The 21,157-nt window shown below is 42.8% G+C and overlaps 1 protein-coding gene and 1 long non-coding RNA gene across 4 annotated transcripts in view; one reads left to right on the top strand and one right to left on the bottom strand.

Moving 5' to 3' along the window:
* The window catches only part of Gramd2b (GRAM domain containing 2B), a 102,142-nt gene that overhangs the window by 20,038 nt on the left and 60,947 nt on the right, over nt 1–21,157 (top strand). The window lies entirely within an intron of this gene.
* Nucleotides 4,405–21,147, bottom strand: LOC125390331 (uncharacterized). Of its 2 annotated transcripts, none has more exons than XR_015734700.1 (3): nt 20,741–20,910; nt 6,218–6,344; nt 4,405–4,789 (listed from the first exon to the last, which is right to left on the bottom strand). It is a non-coding gene; the product is annotated as an uncharacterized LOC125390331 (long non-coding RNA). The 2 variants fall into 2 exon arrangements; XR_015734701.1 differs by lacking the exon at nt 20,741–20,910 and adding an exon at nt 21,035–21,147 and having other exon boundaries at nt 4,481–4,789.

Genomic DNA, 21,157 nt, shown 5'->3' with positions numbered 1-21,157 from the left:
TTCCTTCTATTCATATATTCTAATAATATATGAATAAATAATATACTCACCTCTGTACCTGACTTTTAGTCATGATGTTTCTTAAAAAAACTTAAGATTGCATAACCCAGACCCTCAACACCTGTGTCCACTTCTGATTACAACTGACTTCATCACCAGGCTGATCCAAGCTTCTGGTATGGATAGACCCTGACCCTGACCACATACTGTCAAGTGCTGGTTAAGGAACAAATGTGGTTTGGCCAGCTGGGGGGGATTAATCCCCACTAGGAATTCATGCTGGATTGGAAGTGACTCCTGTTACTAGTATTTCATTTTTTGGCAACAACAACAAAAAAATGTATAAGAAAGATTTGTCAGGTGGTGGTCACACCCGCCTTTTAATCCCAGCACTTGGGAGGTAGAGGCAGGTGGATCTCTGAGTTCAAGGCCAGTCTGGTCTACAAAGAGAATTCCAGGACAATTAGGACTACTCAGAGAACTTCTGTCTCAAAAAGAGAGAGAAAAAAAGAGAGAGGTAGAGAGGGAGAGACAATTTTATGAAAGGTTTTGAGAAATTTTCATTCTATTAAAATTTGCAGATAATCCAAAAATGTTTTTCAAAAGAAGAGCATAATCTATCTAATCATCTACGCTCTACTTTTTAACCCTTCTTTAAAGTTTCAACCCACACAGATTAATTCAATTTAATTGCCTTTACTTTCATTAAGAGCTTGTCAACAGACTTTAAAAAAAAAAGAAGCAATAGAATGTGTTTATATGATTTTATCTTTGTTTATTTGAGATTTGCTTAACAAGACCAAAAGCAGGCAAGGAGAACTGAATTGAGAGTCCTAGGACTTGCTTCCTCTGCAACTCAGTGAAAGACAAAGCATGGAGCAGCAGGAGAGCAATGCGAATCCTTGCGAGGAAGCGTGTAGGGGTGAATGCGTGCTTACAGAGAGCCTGGTACAAGTGACTGTCTTTCGTGTTTGCATAGTGACTTGTGCGTGGGAATACTTCCATAAACCCGAGCGCTTTTCACTACACTATACTAGATGGATTACAGTCACTCGCTCCATTGCTTAGATGAGGAAGGCAAGTGGCAGAGCAAAGGAGGAAGTTTTCTGTGTTGCTATGCGATGAAGAAAAACTAATAAAAATGAAATGAGCTATGGAGTGAATGCACCGATGGGCCTGCCCCATCCATCGTCTCTGCCTTTCGCTTGGCTTGGATTCAGACTATTCCTACTGTTTTCAGGAATCAATGGTAATTGAATCCAGTTTATTTATGCCCCCTAGGATAGTTTTTAGCATTCAGGAGGGAAATGCAGGAATAGAAATAAAGAGAAGTATGGGATTGCTGGCCCTACACTGATTACACAGCTCTCTGAGTTTCTGGTAAAGTGGATAGATCCTCCTCAACTCCTGATGACGCTACTTCCCCGGACCCCAGTGGGAGTTAGATGGGGAAAACAAAACCAAAAATCAAACAAAAAACCCACAGCGCTTACTTTAAACCAGAGGTTCTCAACTTGTGGGTCATGACCCCTCCCAGATGTCAAACGACTCTTTCACAGGGGCTGCCTATCAGATGTCCTACATATCAGATATTTACATTATGATTTGTAACAGTAGCAAAATTACAGTTATGAAGTAGCAACGAAAACAATTTTATGTTGTTGGGGTCACCACAGCATGAGGAACTATATTAAAGGGTCACAGCATTAGGAAGATTGAGAATCACTGCCTTAAAGGGAATGAGAGATTATTCTGGAGCCATTTTGTGTGACCATTGCCCAGAAACACAGATTTAGGTTACACTAAATTCCATGTTCCAAGGCAGAGGCAGTTTCAAGAAGCTTTATAGTCTTACGGAACAAAGTCCTAAATCAAGGCAACTTTAAAATACATGGATGGGCACATCAGAAAGGCTGTTACTGCAAGATGAGGGAAGCTTTTCTATAGGCCCAAGATGCCATCTGATGGCATTCTTAGCTCTTGGGTTGGCGGAAGCTCACTGTCTGCTAAGTTAATAGATTCCAAAAGGTTTTTAATCTATTAGTCACAGGATGCTAGTTCCAACACAGAGGTGGACAAGGAATGACTTATTCAGGGTGCTAAAGCTGGTCAAGATAAGATAATTAGCCCTGGACCCACAACATTCCAACCGGTCCACATCATTGCTGTTCTCATTAGTCTCTGCAGACACAGCTTGCTTCTCGGGATTCTCATTGACAACACCATATACACACCTCAGGAAAGCAGTCAACATTTCACAAAGCTCCTGCCACTCAAACACGAGAAGCTGAGTTTGATTCCCAGCACTCAAATAGTAGTAGTAATAATAGCAATAATGATGATAGCAGCATGGGCCGTAGCTTCCCTGTGCTGGGGAGACAAAGGCAAAAGGATCCATGAAGTTAATAAACAAGCCAGCATCTCTAAATTGGTTAGTCCCAGGTCCCAGTGAAAGACCCTGTCTCAAAAACCAAGGTGGACATCTTCGGAAGAATGACATTGGAGATTGCCCTCTGGTCCCCATATGTACAGACCCAAAATGCACACACATGAACATGGGCACAGCTCCACAGCATGTACACGTGCACACGCACATGCGTGCATGCGCACATGAACTAGAAAAGTATGGCTTCTGTTGAACACATTTCTCTTTAACACCATCATAGAGTGGAAAAACACAAACCTAAACAAACCATTGTATGTCAGGAACCATCTACGTATAAAAACCAGTGGCATGTGTTCTGAATGCCTCTGGGAACTGGTGAGGTTAGGAAGTGTGATGGGTGATGTTTTTAAACAGTTACAGAAAGCTCCCTAGCATCTTTTGGGGGGGCATCTGTGTGAGGAGCACCGCTTGGTGTGCAACTGGTTCCCTAATTTATAAACTGCCCATTTGTGGGTGAGTCTCACTTTCTATAACGATAAAGTGAGGATAATGGAGATTGTGGAGAATCTGGTTTTCGGTTTTGTTGTTGCTGTGTGGTTTTCATTGCTGTGATTTTGAGACAGGGTCACACTATGTAGCTCTGGATGGAACTCACAATGCAGACCAAGCTGTCTTTGAATTCCCTGTCTCAAGAGAGCTCGGATTAAAAACATGGGCCACTACACTTGTCCTGTGTCTGCAGAGAGTCCCAGGTGGGGGGGGGGGCATTTAGAAATAGGTACAATAGTAAACATGAAATATTATGCGTGGCCAGGCAATGGTAGCGCACACCTTTAATCCCAGCACTCAGGAGGCAGAGGCAGATGGATCTTTGTGAGTTCGAGGCCAGCCTGGTCTACAAAGTGAGTTCCAGGACAGCCGGGGAGGGTTGTTACACAGAGAAAACTTGTCTTAAAAAAGAAGGAGGAGGAGGAGGAGGAGGAGGGGGAAAGGAAAAAAGAATTAGCGTGTGTGTGTGTGTGTGTGTGTGTTGTATTTGTTTCTATAACAAGTACTTGACACAGACATTCTATGTTGTGATTATAAGGTAGTGAAAAATTGGGAAATCACACTGAAACTAAGGAATATTTTCCTCCCTAAGGAAACCCCCTAAGAGTCCCTGGGGGGTGGTTAAGAACACTCCCTTTCCTCTCTAGCACACCTACACATAAAGACAGTCTGTTAATAGCAGAGCTTCCTTGAGTAACTAGATGATTAAAGACGTAGATCCGGCTTCCAGAACCTCCAGTCTCTGTGGCCAACACAGACACCAACCAGAAGTCCTATGTGCTCACTTTGAATATCGCACTAATAGCATAAATCTCCAAATCCATCCCACAGCCTGTCTTCTGTCCCCCACGTCTCCTGGAACTGGGGATTGGAAGTTGATAAGAAACTGAAAAGGAAACTTTGGCTTCACTCAGAGAACATCTTAGAGCAGAGGGTAATGGTGATTTTCTTTCCCCAAAAGATGCTTAAATATCTTCAACACAGAGAAATACAATTTTGCAATATTTCCCATCTTTAATGGATAACTCTTCAGCACTGAGAAGTAACACTGCATGTTAATTATCCATTAAGAGTTTTACTGTTTTTGCCAGTGGTGGTGCACACCTTTAATCTCTGCACTCAGGAGACAGAGGCAGGTGGATCTCTGTGAGTTTGAGGAACAGCTTGATCTATAGAGTGAGTTTCAGGACAGTCAAAGCTACACAGAAAAACCCTGTCTCAAAAAAGAAAGAAAGAAAGAAAAAAAGAAAGAGAAAGAGAAAAAGAAAAAAGGGAGTTTTATTGTTTGTCTTCAGGGTTGTGAACCTATATTCCAGTGTCCAGTGGCTGAACCGTATGTCCAGGCCAAGAGTCACACTTTTTTTTTCAAGGTTTATTAATTTATGAAAGTTTCCATTTCCGCCCCTCCTCCCAAAACCCTCCCACTCCCCCCACTCCCTCTCCTCCTCCCTCTCCATCCCTAAGAGCAGTCAGGGTTTCCTGCCCTGTGGGAAATTCAAATTCCTCCCCCCTCCCTCCAGGTCCAGGAAGGTGAGTATCCAAACAGACTGGATCCCAAAAATCCAGTATATGCAGAGGAAACAAGTCCCAGTGTCATTGTCAATAGCTTTTCAGAAAGACTCCGGGCCAGCCACATTCAGAGAATCTGGCCACATTCAGAGAATCTGGTTGGATCACATGCTCGTTCAGTCCCAGTCCAACTGGCCTTGGTGAACTCTCCTTAGATCAGTCCCCTTGTATCAGTGGGTGATCACACCCCTCGCGGTCCTGATTTCCTTTTTCATGTTCTTCCTCCTTCTGCTCCTCATTTGGACCTTGGGGGGCTCGGTCCGGTGCTCCAATGTAGGTCTCCGTCTGTATGGACATAGAAAACGCTTTATTGAGTGAGGTAAGCCAGACCCAAAAAGAGGAATATGGTATGTATTCACTCATAAGTGGATTCTAGCCATAATTAAAGGTCTTTGAGCCTATTATTCATGATCCTAGAGAAGCTAAATAAGAAGGTGAACCTGAAGAAAATCATGTAGTTATCCTCCTGGAGATTGGAAATAGACAAGAGGGCCAGAACCTTCATCTGGCGATGGATGGAGATAGAGACAGAGACCCACATTGGAACACTGGACTTAACTCCCTAGGTCCAAACGAGAAGCAGAAGGAAAGAGAATGTGAGCAAAGAAGGCAAGACCAGAGGGAACCTTCATCCGAAGAGTCACACTTTTAATGAGTAATCTTATTCAAAAGGCCAAGAAGTGATAGGAGCTTTTTTTTTTTCTTTTCTTTTTTCTCTTTTTATTTGGCAGGGAAAGGGGATGCACACTGTATGGCATGCATGTGGAGGTCAGAGGACAACTTGTAGGAACCCGTTCTCTCCTTCTACCACGTGGGGCCTGAAGATGGTGCAAGACTGAGTTATTTAAATAAAAATTTCATAAAATTCCATTATGCAGTTTATATAGCTATAGATATACACTGATAAGTGCATCTCGAGTAAATGGTGCCTACTCATTTACTAGAGCGCTTGCCTCTAGGAGCAGGCTGAACTAAGATCATTTGACTTTGAACTTTCATCATGACTGGTTTATAATAATAAAACAGAGCTAGAGTGATGGCTCAGCAGCTCGGAGCACTGGCTAATCATCCAGAGGTCAATTCAAAACTTCACAAGGTGGCTCACAATCATCTATAACTCCAGGCCCAGGGGATCCTTCTGGCCTCGATTGGTATTGAATGGAAATGGTGCACAGGCATGCATGCAATGAAAACACCATGCACATAAAATAAAATAACAGTAAAAATTTAAATACATTTTTATATATCTATATAGATATATTTAAGTAAATTTACATATTTTATATGTATATAAATTTAAATAATTTTTATAATAACAACAACAATAACAGACTGACCCTTACCTGTTTCTTCACCCAAATGAAAGTTCTAAAATAATGCTGCACAGTATGGTAAATATTTAACTGTACATCAAGTGACCTTTCTTACAGTCCCATATCTAACTGATAAAGAGGGAGTTTGTCTGTTATTCTCCAGTAACGACATCAATAGCCACTGCTTAGTGACAGCAAGAACACAACATGACAAAATATTCATTAGGCCAACATGACAGCTTATTTTTAATCTATGACTCCTTAGACCCCAAAGAGTTGTTCATCACTGAGATCAAAGGAAATAAAAACATAACTGCTATGCGCCTATCAAGTCTGCTGGTAGGTAACCATGAAGTTTTAGTATCCAGTCAGAACGAACTGAGACTGGGTGACAACTTACCAGCCAGGTGGCTCCTCCTTAGACCCAGCTCCACTGTCTCTTAATAAAAATGGCAGCAGCTTAACATTTCTGAGCTGTCTCCTCTGTGCCGACGTCTTCCTCTCCCGATGTCTTCCCCTCCCGAGAGCTAATCCAAACATCACAATAATTTTAATGAAATGGAAACTGCTGTCACTGCAGATAGGAAGCTGGGGAGTAGGCGTGGAAAGGCTAAGAGAAGAGCCAGGCGCTGGATGGAGGCTCTAAACCCACGCTCTTTCAGCTTCCCTGTATCCCAGCTTCTCCTATCTTTAATTCCCTCTTTCATGAAGTAGCAGACCTGGGCTAAAATATGTAACCCTCCTAAAGTAAGGAGGTAATTAAAATCTAGTATATGGAATTAAAAGTATTAGTGGAGCAATAATTAATTAAGAGCAATATACTAACATAAAAGTGAGAGAAAATGCATAAAACAGAAGAAAATATTTACAAAGCATGTATCTGATAATGGTCTAGTATTAAGAATTCTTACTATTCAACAGTGAAGGTAGCATGCTATTTTTCCAGAAGACCTGAGTTCTATTTCCAGCATCCAAGTTGGGTGACTGAGAACTGCACACACACACACACACACACACACACACACACACACACACACACATCACATCACATTAAATAATAAGAATAAGTTTTTAAAAAAAAAAAGATTTGAACATTCGAATACAGTAGAAAGAAAGCAGAACATAGAATTATGATATGACCCAGCAAATTTGTACTTGTTCACAGAACATTTGCTGGTGGCTCTTTGTCCTTTCTACCTCCTCAGCAAAGCTGGGAGAAAAGTTGGGCTAGCAACAGAGCCACCACTGGTACATAAATATTCGCCACAGTATTGCTTATAATACATATATAATTGCACATAAATATGTAATTCATAATGAACACATAATATTCATAATGGACAGCCATTATATAACAATCTCCTAAAGAATAGATATGGAAAATGTGGGACTAGTAAGGTTATTAGAATATTATTTGGTCACAGTAAAGGATGAAAAACTTCTGCATGTTATGATACAGATGAAAGACCGGTTCCAAAAGGCTACATGGTTCTGTTAGCGAATTAGGTCGGTAAGATAAATAACCAGACCAGCTCAAGAACAACTCTTATATTTTAATAGTTGAAAAGGAGAAACTCATGCTACAAGAGTGGGAGGTCGGACGTCCTATATGTCCGGCGGGCACCTCGCAGAGAAAGCGCGCGCGCCTGTGTCCTACCAGTTTTGCTACCTGGGCTACAGGTAGCCACATCCTAAGTAGATGTGATGGGTTGATAGTTTCTCCATCATCTCCCCATTTTGTCTAAACAAGATCGATCCAAACCCAATACAACTATATACAATAGAAACAGATACCAAATATAAAATTACAAACAATAAACAATATTAAGCAAGGAACGCATAACAAAAGTTTTACTAATCATTCTATTTCAAGGAGTCTAACTATTGCATTGAAATTAAACTTGGCTAAATCATGAAGAAGGTAACTACAATTATCTAATCTTCAACTCCATCAAAGATCTGAGAAGGGAAGCAATATTACTTGAGTAATCAGGAAGTACAATCCAGAAACTTCCAAAATGTGCAACAAATGACAGAGACAACTGACTACCTGGGCAATCACCCAAAGTCTCATTTGCAATGTTGAAGCAACCAACTTAGGCTAAGGCCAGCATAACTGACATAACCATTTTCAAAGGCAAGAAACTTTTCAAAACTATCTTACCCTGTCTTGGCAGGATATGACAGTCTTGTTTTATCCATTTACGGATACTCTCTATCTCTGTCAGTGGTTGAGGTATGGGCATTTCTTTGCCCAAAGGCCAGTTCTGCCAAAAAGAAAGGCTCCAGGTGGAGTGTCTTTGGTGCTCAACGTTCTCTCGGGAATAGATCGGTGTTGTCAGGAGCAATTGTGTCTCACTACCACGGAATTCTAGGTTAGATTAAAGGTCATTTTTTACAGCTCTTTGAAGAGGTTGAAGATTATACTATCTATACTGAATATAATCTCTATGTACCTAAAGAACCTGATTAGCCTAATTATAAATATGACAAACATAGATGACTATTGATCTATAATTTTCAATACCTAACTTAAAGACTAAGACAATAAACAACTGTGCAATAAATGAGGACAATGACCTTCAAATGTATCTTGATCAGAGGTAGTAATGTACAGTGCAGTATGGTAAGTATATACATCAATACATAAACAATGTTTTAAACAGAGGTAGAAGCATACAGGCATACAACATTTAAATAAACTGTTCAAAGTAGGCGAATCTACTTTACATTTAATAATTATTTTAATTTTTACTCATGTGTATATCTCTGTGCATGCATGCGAGTGTCTGGCGCATGTGTTCGGGCACCTGTGGGAGCTCAGAAGAGAGTGTTGAGTTCCCTGAAGCTAGAAGTAGTTGTTAGCCACTTAGCATGGGTGCTAAGAAACGAACTCGGGTCTTCTAGACGAAAGGCAAGGGTTCTTAACCACTGAGCCATTTCCCCACCCACGAAGTGCACCCTTAAAAGAGTGAACTTTGTGGCATAGGAATTACATACCCATGAGGCCAGCAAAGCCTTAAAGGCATTCCTATTTTTGAAAGTCCATTTACCAGTCATACAAAATGCATAAATCATCTTTCCATGACTAATAAACTGACTCTCATTTTCAAAATGATTGACACTGCTTCCCTTAAACTAGATCTTCTAATTAAAAAAAAAATGGCATTGAACATTTCAAAAACATTTCCGACGCCAACCACTCAGGGAGAAGCAGCCCATCCCTGGCACGAGGACCAGTCTTTGCTTCTTATTGTCCCTGTGAGATGTCCCACATAGGGATGCCTACCATATCAGAAGCACTCAGTTCATTTCACGCCCACTGCCTCATTCCCTTGTCCTTTAATTGCATAAAATCTCAGTCCCCAAACTACCTTCGTCTAGTAAGTCAAATCAGGGCTGGCTGCAAATCACAAAAAAGGCCACCTAGGGGTAAGAACAAAACAAAATAAAGAATCTTTGATGCTTGTAGTTTCATTGCTAGAACTAAAGGTTCTAGTCTGTGTACAGCAGGGTGTGTGATAATACCCTACTTGTTCCTGAGCCCTTTGACTCCCTCCCCCCACTCAGCTACATCTGCACAACGAACTAGGAGTCAAGAAGTAAAGACACACACGATTTAAAAAAAAAAACAGGACTTGAAAGTTCTGGGACATTTTCAGCAGATGGTCTCTAGGTTTCCATGGCGAAGAGTCACACACTTTACCGTCTATGCACTTGAAAGAAGAATGGGAAAAGGAACAACGGGGAAGGTCCCAGCTGAGAAGTCCTCTGTCATCCCTGAAGTTTGATCATCCAATATTTAAAGCAGAGATGATGAGACATTTATCCACAGAACAGAGACAAAATGAGATTAAAAATGTGGTACGGGTTGTTTTAGTTCATCTGTTACTTTACTAACGATACACACTTTTTTAAAAATATATTTATTTATTTATTATGTATACAGTATTCTGTCTGTGTGTGTGTGTGTGTGTGTGTGTGTGTATGTCTGCAGGCCAGAAGAGGGCACCAGACCTCATTACAGATGGTTGTGAGCCACCATGTGGTTGCCGGGAATTGAACTCAGGACCTTTGGAAGAGAAGGCAATGCTCTTATCCACTGAGCCATCTCTCCAGCCCCCATACACACTTTTTAAAATCAGCCTTCATAGAAGACAGTTGGAACTTTTAAAAATAAATAAATAAATGGTTAAAATTGAAACTTAACTTATGTATATTGAAATGTTCAATGAATTTGTTCAATCTATACAAACAAGTAACTGACCGCTAAGATCAATGTATTGAATATTTTCAGAACTCCTATAGATAAAACAACACAGATGGAAAATTATAAAGACAGACAAAAGTATGCTGATGTCACTGTGACTCCTGGCATATGTGCCCTGAGTGGTTAACCTGAAAGCCAGAGCCTGGGACTTCGGAGAGGCAGCCTCCACAGTCTTTCTCACTAAAGCAAAACAGTTCAGGAAAGCATCTCATGAAGGAGGTCAGGTTGTTCACAGCCCCACAAGGTCTACCTCAGTGAGCAACAAAACTTACTCGCTCTGAGTTTCATAAAGTCAAGATAAATAGTAAGACTGAATTAGTCAGATCCAAACTTCTGATTGGATGGAGAGACACCAGCTCTGTGCTTAAGAACGTACCCTGGCTTCCTCTCGGTGGACCGTGAGCTTGGGCTGTTGCCCAGCAACTGGGAAAACTTTTTCACCTTGCTGGCAACTTTCAAGTCATTTAATAGAAATGTTGGAAACAAAGCGACTGACAGAGAGAAGCCCCTGGTCGGCAGAGCAGCCCGGTTCATTGGATGCCCGCTTGAAATATTTGGTGTGGTCAACAATGTAGGTTGAAGGTAGACATGGTAATATACATCTGTAATCTGCGTACTCAGAAGGTTGAAGCAAAAAGTTCGTAGGTTTGAGGCCAGCCTAGACTACATAAGAAGACACCGCCTCACCCCCCACTGCATTTTACAGAGTCATAGTTAGGGAATGAAAAGGCGCTGTATTATAAATATGCCAGAGCGACAGGACTGAATCAGGATTGTCCCAAGCAGAGCGACCACAAATCTCCCTAAGAGTTAACGCTGATTAACTCCTAATTCTAATAACTCTTGTACTAATTAAGCTAAAGCTTTTGTGTTAAGAAGGCTATTCTGTCAGAGTGTGGGGAGGTGGCAAGAAGGGGAGAGATTAGGGTCAAAATGTAACAAGTGAAATAATCCATGCCTCTAACCTAAGGATATAGCCTTAACTTCTGGCAGGAATAAATTAGCCTGAATGAAAATGAATACTGAGAGAATGACATAGGTCACATCTCATGTAGCATTAGTAACTTCCTCCAGCCTGTGACATTAATACTCTGTATACTGTGAGTTGACTTTAAATACTGCGGGCTGATGAATTGGGGCCAGCCACATCCCCAATTTGTAAAAGCAATTCTCTGGTTGATAATGTACGATGATAGTTAATAGTTCAGAGGATTCGATGCTTACTATGTGTCTGACATACGATTTACAATACAGTGATCTTTTAAAATTCCTTAAGGGTTCTAGGAAGTAAATGCTTCTGCTGTTCCCATCTCCCACCCCCAAAATGAGGAAAGTGAGGGTTCGAGAGAGTGAGACATCCACCCAAGGCGGTAGAAGTCATATGAAGAGTCTCTCAGGGCCGCCTGACTCTTCTCATTCGGCCATGCTCTTACTCTACCCTTGGTCGGGGGTCTGACTGCCAGGGCAAGCCTTACACGCTCCTCCCAGTGGAATTCGAGCAAGGGAAACTTCTAGCTCCTGCAGGAAGAGCTGCTTACTGAAAGGACACCACCAACAACCCCTTGAACACCCAAGGACAAACAATAAACACTGGGCAACATCTGGTGGTTAGGTGAGAAGCCAAGACAATAGAGAAGCCAGGATGACATCCAGCAGTTCTCGACAGGGGATGCTTTGCACGGCCTACTGTGGATCTGCTTTTCTATTTTATACTTATATTTTATATTTTCTAACACTGTGCACTCCAGCAACTGTCCTTGTGACACATGACTTGGTAGACAGATTATTAACAATCAGTTGATGTGGAGCAAGATTAATTTTTAGCCAATTTATTTGGTGACAACACAAATTAAATTTGAATTCTGGCTTTAATTAATCTATGGCCTTAGCGCACAGAGAAAGGTGCTGACTTCAGTTGAAATGTTTTTTTTCTTTCTAAGTAGAACGAATACAAACCTCGCAGCTCTGTGGAAAGAAGACAAAATCCCTGTCTTCTCAGATGAATAGACTGTAATAATTACTCTATCCTCGGGAAATTGTTCAATTATTTTGCAATTGGTTCACACAAAACTTATACATCACCTCCCCTCTCCCCACTGCTTAGAGTGTGTCAAAGCCGAAAGAAACGCTATTGCTGTAGCTAGCCCTGCCCTTAGGGCAGCTTGGGTATTTTCATTCTGTGCTCCATTAATAGAGTCACATTCCAAGGCAAAACTAAGGGCTTGGACTGGAGCCCAGTTCTCCTGACTTCCAGGTTAGGGCCAGTTCTAAAACGTTATGGAGATGTGAGGGTAGGGGGGCTGACTTTGCCCATACGGGGTAGGGGAGATGGCTTTGTCAATGGGGGAGAAGGGGGGAAGGGCAGCTGCTTCTGTGTGACCCAGGTAGGAGGACAGAATAGCCAGTCCCTTCTCTCCCACTTTTCGACACGTTGACAGCACTTAGTAACAAATACCCAGTTATGAAACAAGACAGTCAGTGTAGACATGCTTGGGAAATACCTGTGGGTCTGCTCTCCCACACGATTACAAAGTCACTTACAGCAAGCATGTCGTTTGTTTGCTTCTAAACCTCCATCACCCAGAATATGGTCTGGTTCATAAAATCACCCCCATCCCCCCAAAAAATATTGAAGGAGGGCAAAATAAAGGGAAGGAACAGAGAGGGGAAGTGAGGGGTGGCTGGGCACCATTTGCCTCAAACAAATTAACTATTTCTAAGACTGAGCCAAAATGCAAAGTAAATCTGTAGCTAACTGACAAAAGAGCGAATATTTAATGTTTGCTCAACAACATTTCTGAAACCCTTCTTGCCTGTTTCTTCTGGGCTTAGTGTAGACAAAAGAATTGCAAGATGAGAAAACACTAATTGAATTTGTCAAAAAGGAAGAGAAAGGTATAGAACGGAAATGAATAAAGTCAGAAGAAGCAATAAAAAGCACGCAGTAGGAGTAATAAAGAATGTGATAGGCAGAAATTACTCTAATGATAATTAAACATTAGCTGCTTCGGGACAATATGACAAGGGCAATGGTGCACCACACTGTCAAGCACCTCGCAGGACAGAAAAACAAGCTGCCAAGGGGGTGGGGAGCAGAAAGGCCAGTCCGGTGACTGATGGCACCATCCCCAAACGAGGCAAATTTCTAGACTCTGTACAGCTCCGTCTGTACCTGTACATTATATATAGTGGCTCATGGGCTAGACCATCTGGAGTCTTGGACTAGGGACATCTGCGCTCAACTAGCAGAGAAGTGACACACGGCATGAGCCAATGGTTTTTATCGGTTGTGAGGAGAGATTTCCTATTATTTATTTTTATTATTTTCTCTTCTGCTTCCTTTTCATTCACTCCTCTCCTCCACCGCGAAGTGGGGAAAAATACCAGTGTTAAGATATTTTAGGTCAGTGAGAAGTCTACAGGAGTGTGGTCGGGCATCAGTGGTTATAAACAGTTGCCCAATGATTCATTCGCTTGGCAGACATTTACTGAGCATCTGTCTTAGGGTTTCTATTGCTGTGCAGAGACACCATGACCACAGCAACTCTTATAAAGGAAAACATCTAATTATGTGGCTTACAGATCAGAGGGTCAGTCCATTATCATCGTGGTGAAACATGGCGGTGTGCAGGCAGACATGGTGTGGAAGAAGGAACTGAGAGTTTTACATCTTGATATGCAGCCAGCAAGAAGAGAACTGAGACAGTGGGTGTGGCTTGAGCATGCATGAGGTATTAAAGCCCGCCTCTACAGTGCCGCACTTCTCCCCACAGGCCACACCCACGCCAACAAAGCCACACTTCCTAATAGTGCCACTCCCTTTGGGAACCATTTTCCTTCAAACCACCACGGCATCTAACATGAAGCCGAGAGTTTCGGATAGAGTAGTGAATACAGCAGACAGGGTGCTTGTTTTGGGGGCCATTCCATTCTTGAGGGAGAGAACCGATTTTTTTAAAAAGTAGACAGAAAACCCATTACCTGTGTGAGACATTGGCTGTCTCGCTCCCTACAGGAAACAATTATAGAGCAGCAGCCTTTTTGTTGTTTCTAGAATATGCCAAGCTCGCGACCAGTCTCGGTATCTGCTTGTCTCTTCCCTCCAGAGGGACAGATTTGCATCTAGATCTCTATGGGCTTCCTCCTTCTTGTCCTTCAACGCTCAGCTGAGCAGTCCCCTCTCGATGGAGCATCCCCACCATCCTATGTAGAGCATGTCTCCCTCTCCCTCTCCTCTTTTCTGTTTCATCACCTTTGTATTTCTTACGCATTGAGAACCAGTGCCGCTCAGATGCAGTGGTCCCTCAGCATCCTCTGAGGACTGTTTCTAAGATCAAAAGCCAGCGAGGCTCAAGGCCCCCATAAAACCTGGTGTCAAATCTGCATTTACCCTCTAGTCATTTACAGTCCCTTGTGCCATGGAAATGATGTATAAATAGTTCTCGTACAAGTCAGGAGAGACTCCAAACATGTTTAGAGTAGACAGCCCCACTGGAGGCCCGTTTACATTTTGACCTGCAATCAGTTACATCGGAGGAGACAGAATATGTGACTATAGAGGACTGGTTGTACTTTGCAAGTTTTGGTTTCTACGGCTAGAATGGAGGATTCATAACAAGATGAGTTTTACTTTTGTATCTCATATATTTAAAACAGTTCCCTAGTGACCCGGCTCCTGGTACTCACATCTTGAATCTAGGCTGGTCTGCAGACTTAAATCATTCCTGTCTTCCTTCTGCCTTCTCAGTTCCTCCTGTGTCCACCTACTCCCTCTCAAATTCATAACCTCATCTCCTTGAATGCATTACACATGCATATATGTAATATATGTGTACATACATATGTGTGCAATCACACACACATTCACCCACAACTTACTGAGGTCATTTCATGTTTAGACATGTATTTAGGCCTGGCCACTTGGGATTGGATAGCCTATTAAAAAGGATTGTCCGTGAAGAAGACTGATTCTCCCTCTCTCAGCAGCCATTGGTTACAACTCTTCATCTATGGAAGGGAAATTTGTTTTCCATCCACACTGACATGTTGTGGTGCTTTGAATAAGAATGGCTCCCATAGGCTCCTAGATTTGAATGCTTGGTCACCTGGGAGTGGTGGTATTAGGAGGTGTGGCCTTATTGGAGGAAGTGTGTCACTGGGGCACAGGCTTTGAGGTTTCAGATGCTCAGGCCAGGCCCAGTATCTTTGTCCTCCCATTGCCTGCTGACCCAGAAGTAGAACTCTTGGCTCCTGCTAAGCACTGTCTCCCTGCATGTTGCCATGCTTTCCACCATGATGAAAATGAACCAAACTTCTGAGCCTGTAACCCTGTTAGATGTTGTCCTTTATAAGAGTTGCTGTGGTCTGCTAGACATGACGGCAACATGCCTTTAATCCCAGCACTCGGGAGGAAGAGGCAGGTAGATCTCTGTGAGTTCGAGGGCAGTCTGATCTACAAAATGAGTTCCAGTATAGCTAGGGCTATGCTAAGAAACTCCATCTCAAAAAAGAGTTGCTGTGATCGTGGTGTCTCTTCACAGCAATAGAAATGCTGACTAAGACACACATCAGCTGAAGCTGTCATTTTGCAAGTTGTTTAGGCAATTATATTGTTGAGATGTCATGGGTACAGCTTTCCTGTCATGCAGAGAAGACACTGTCACACAGGAGACATCCGGGTCCTCTGGTACGTACAATCTTTCCACTCCCTCTTCCACACATTACTTGAACCACAAATGTAGGAGTTGTAGGTACATCAGTTTGAGTTGGGCACCTCATGGACCATTGTTCTTCGCATTTTGGTAAGTTGCTTCTTCACAAATCTTGTATTCACACCTGTGGCCCCTAGCGGGACTTCTTTTCAACATATGCTCCAACACAGCTCTTTGCCATCAACAAAATGTGTTTTGCATTATTCCGGCTTTAATAATCCTTCAAGCACTCCCCTGGAGGTCAAGAAAACAGGGTCTTCATCTTCTAGGGAGCACTGTGGGGTTTTCGTTGTTGTTGCTGCTGTTATTGTTAAACTCCCTGAAGATCAGACTCAAAACAACAAAACAGTTTGAAAAGTGATGGAAGCTTGGTTTTTAAATTTTGCTTAGTTGCATGGTAGGCAAGTTTCCCATTTCCCCCAGTAAAATGAAGACGAAGTACAAATATCTGAAGCAGAGTCAAGCAAATGAATTCCAACGGAAGCAAGAGTGACTACACCTAAATAGGGTTAAGAAGTTGGCATTCAGGGCCGGAAAGATAGCTCAGCAGTTAAGAGCACTGACTTCTCTTCCAGAGGACCCAGGTTCAATTCCCAGTACCCACATGGCAGCTCACTACTGTCTGTGACTCTGGTTCCAGGGGATCTGACACCCTCACACCAATGCACATAAAAATAAAGTTAAATAAACTTAAAAAATAAAAAAAAGAAGTTGGCGTTGAACACAATGGAATGCATGCCTGGTACCATTAACTGGGCCCAAAAACCTATGACTGTCTAGGTCATAGGTCCTGGGGGAAACCTAACACTACTTTTATTCTAGATGAACATGGTAATAAGCTGTCCCCAAAGTTCTTATCTTTATACCCATAGATAAGTACATCTCTCAGTCCTCACTAGAGGAGTTTCCTTTTGTGGTAGATAGCAACTAACAAGGAGGCTCATAGTTGGTCAACATACAGAGAATAAGAAACTAAAAGTGTTCAGTTGTGGATGGGATGTCTATATTACACCCCCTTTCCCCAGGGCTCAGGGATCACAGTGGAAGAGGTGACAGAAACACTGTAAGAGCCAGAAGTAGTGGACGCCTACAGCAAAACAGTATCTGCAGGACAGGCCAGGGCAGTGCACACAAGAATGCACCGCAGCTGTGACTGCATGCACAGCATCAAGCACAAGATCAAGCCAGAGAAAACTCCAGCATGGACCAGGGAAGGACTTATGAAGGTCTGCTTGTAGTTGAGAAGTTATTGGCAAGGGATGGTTGCTGGGAAAGCATCTGATTTCTCCAGGGATTACAGGCCCATCATCTAGTACATGGTCTTATACACATGCAAACCCGCGACATTAAGTAGACTCAGTGGTTTTTAAAAAACAAAAAACCAAACCAAAACACATGAAGTTGGGAGGGAACAGTGGAGGGGGAGAGGGGAAGAACTGGAGGGGATGGAATGAGGGTGAATTTGGTCAAAACATATGATATTCTCAAAAAATATAAGAAATATAAACATTACAAAAAAAACAAGAAAAGAAGTTGACATTGAGTCAGAAGACCTAAGTTCAAGTACCAGGTCCTCCCCTCACTAGGCCTAAGAGCCTGGATTCTATCCAAAGTGTGCAGAACTCATCTGGACGACCCGAAAGCCTTCTCACTCATGAGCTGTGCTCAATAACATTTACCGTTTAGAAAATAGGCAGGTGTTTTTAAACTATGGGGCAGGTTTCAATTTATTGTTTATGTGGTATGCTAGTTTCTCTTTACTATGACAAAATAACTGAGATAATCAATTTACAGGGAAGGAAAGGTTCTTTTGGGTTCACGGTATTGAAGATTTTGGTTCATGACCAGCTGTGCCATTGTTTTGGAAGTTGCTAAGAGGAAGTGTAGTGTGGAGAGAGAGCATGCCCGGGGGAACTGGGCACCTTGTGGTAGCAGAGAAGCAAAAGAGAGAAAGTAAGAAGAGTCAGGGTCCCAGTATTCTTGAGAATAGGCCCCTGTGACCGAACCGCATGCCATTAGGCCTCATCCCTAAGGACTTACCATCTCTACAATCCTGCCCTCCTGAGCTGGGCATCATACCTTTTAACACATGGGCTTGGAACACTTATCTAAACTGTAGCACGTGGCATCATTCGCTGCATTTTCTGAGGCGTGTTGAAATGAGGGCTGAGATGCACTTCAGTGGGTACAGTGCTTGCCTGGCATGCACAGCCTCTGGAGTTCAGTCCTCTGCACCGCATACAAGCCAAATGCGGTGAGAGCTCAGGACGAGCAGGGCTCTAGACCCTGCCTTAAAAACAGTAAATAAATAAGCAATCAATAGACGGTCTTGCGTCACCTCTATGTTCTTGGGGACCGAGATACATGCTAGTGGTTTTGAGCTACCCTCTGGCCCTAGGACCCTTTGCCACGCTGCCCTTTTCCTCTCAACACAGACAGGAAACATGGGTTTTGTTTCATCTGTAGGCAGAAATTTCGAGTGATTAAATGTCGCAGTATACACTGTTACCTGGGTGGGGAAATACTGGTTCAAAACCAGTCTGTTGATTTGAAATGTTTTGTTATTTTAAAGGCTCCACAGCAGGTCCCCTGGGCCTATGATATGCTCTTCCACTGGTAGGGCTGTGTTCACCAGACTTTCTTATTTAACACGACAAAGCATCCAAAAGTGATTAGCCTCCAGTAATAGTTCTCAACTTTGATTCTGACAACTTGTAAGTCTTAGAATGAAGCTCTCCAGTGTCCCTGCATAGCTTTCTTCTTAATCCCTCCAAGTCTTCCCACGGTCCCCTTCAGATAACTGACGGTCACTGAAAGCAGGGATGAACTGATCAGTTTCTGGGATACTTTGACCATGAACACTGGGCATGTCTAAATTACAACAGAGTCTACAGTTTTTAATCTCGGAAACTCATAGGCACCTTCCAAAATGTATCATCGGACTGTGAGTAACCTCCCTGGCCTGTGAAGCCAGTTAATGCACAGTCATGTTGACTAACAAACATACACCCTGCCATGTTCTGTGACTTCGGTAGCCATCTGGTCACACACCACGACCACACCTCCACTCAAATTTCCAAACCCATTCTTTGAACTCTGCCCTTGAACTGTGAGAGACGGGCGTGCATGTGCGCAGCATTTCTGACCAATGCTAAGTAAAGGTCAACATTTGACCAATATTCCAAACTATCTGAAGCTTCTACCTCCAAAGATATGAGTTCAGAGTTTTCTACCAAAGTTATTTCAATAACTGGAAGATCTATGAGCTGGAGCTCTTCTTGGATATTAGATAAGAATTTCCAGAGGCCCGAAGGAAGAAAAGTAACGAGTTTCATAGAAGCACAAGGTCAAAGCGCTTTCAAAATCACATCTTAAGCAACGTCGTCTGCGTCTGTCCTACACATGAGACTTCCTTATTGATTGACGTCACATTGTCCACACTGTGGGCTTGATTTGGTTGTATGGTAATTGGAAGAGAACTTTTATCACTGTTGGTGGGGGTGCAAATTATTACAGCCATTGTGAAAATCAGTTTGGAGATTTCTCAAAGAAAATAGAAATAAAATTATCACAGGACCCAGTTATTTCACTCCGGCACATGTCCAGACAACTCCATACCCTACCATAGAAACATTTGCACCCCCAGGTTTATTGCTGCTTTATTTACTAGAGCAAAGAATTGGAATCAACCTCATTAGCCATTAATGGATAAATGGATCATGAAAAGTGTGTGTGTGTGTGTGAGAGAGAGAGAGAGAGTGTGTGTGTGTGTGTGTGTGTTGAAATACTACTCAGTTCTAAAGGAGAATGGAGTTTAACAAATTGTAGGATGGGAAAATGGATGGATTATATTAAGCAAGGTCACATAATCTCAGAAAGAAAAAAACACATGTTCTCTCTCATCTGTGGGATTTAGTCAATAATATATGGGAATAAGTAAACAAATGTATATGTGGATACCGTACAACATGAAAAGGGAATATGAAAATCTAAATATTAGGCAGTGAAAAAGACGACATGCAGGTGACGAACCTGAGTTGAAAAAGAAGGTATAAAGTTAAGCGTTTTCCTAGTTCTGATTCTGTCATGAGTTTTTGTGATTTTGGTGGTGGATAAGTGCATAAAACATATTGAGTACTGAAAGTGTACATTGAATGTGAGGCACCAGAGCTTCTGTCCTGAAGGTCGATTTGTTTATTTTTTGAGGCAGGGTTTCTCTGTGTACCCCCTGGCTGTCCCTGGAACTCACTCTGTAGACCAGGTTGGCCTCAAACTCAGAGATCTGCCTGCCTCAGCCTTTGGAGTGCTGGGAAGTGCACCACCACTCCCCAGCCTGTAGAGAAGTTCACTGACTTTGGTTGTGGGGTGTGTGTGTGTGTGTGTGTGTGTGTGTGTGTGTGTAAACAATTAGCTGTTTGGTGATGTAATTAAAACAAAGCAGGCTACTTCTGGAACTTAACCCACAAGCTCCATCTCTATGTCTTCCCTTAGCTCTAACATGAGACGCTAAAGAGTCTTTGAGAGCTCTTTAACTCATCTGTAAGGGTACGCCTGAATACTTAGCCTATTCGTGCATCTAAAGGGCCTGACCATGGCTTTGCAAAAGATTAAACACCCAGCACCATGTGACTCAGCATGGCTACTTTTAGATAAGCATCCGAAGGAATGGAAGCACGGACTTGAACAGGCAGTCACGGGGTTCATAGCAGCATCATTCAGAACCGCCGAAGGTGGGGCGCCCCCAAATCTCCATCCGTATATGCATAAAAACACATCTGCTATGGAAGATGCATGCCTGATAATGGAATATTATTCAGCCAAACCACACCCGCCAAGATTGCTAAGGAGGTTTCGATGATTGTTTCACTGCCTCTCCCATCTTTTACCCACCGAAGAACTAGCCGGGGTTAAGAAGGTGACTACTTATTATTTTTGTCCCCACCTGACAAGTCGAGGGTCTCTATTGTTAGCACGGAGAGGGTGTCCCCAGTGAGGCAACACTCTACGTGGATAATTTCGGCGAGGCAGAGGGCCGGTTCGTCTGTCACTGGTGTGAGCTCGCACCACTCAGTGCCGTCGGTCGACTTCCTGTCTAGTCTACCCCCACCCCCACGCCCGCCCTACCACCCCATCCCTCTCCACCCCCACCCCAGATTTCCCGCAAGGGGCGGGGGGGGGGGGAGAGACCCAAAGCAGCCTACGGCTCCTGCGTTGTCTTGTTAGGCAAATATTTCACCTGCTTAGCCAATTAGCGTCCTCTCCCAGAAAGACGAGTTCAACAGGTTTCCATTTGCTCTCCCTCTGCCTCGTGGGTTGGGGAAAAGGGCTGTCACTTTGCTTCGACCCTCCCCTTTCCTCC

This window comes from Myodes glareolus, chromosome 13 (assembly GCF_982192425.1).
Source record: "Myodes glareolus chromosome 13, mMyoGla1.1, whole genome shotgun sequence".
Taxonomy (NCBI): Eukaryota; Metazoa; Chordata; class Mammalia; order Rodentia; family Cricetidae; genus Myodes; species Myodes glareolus.
The sequence above is the reverse complement of the archived record's forward strand: the minus strand, read 5'-3'. Positions and strand labels throughout refer to the sequence as shown.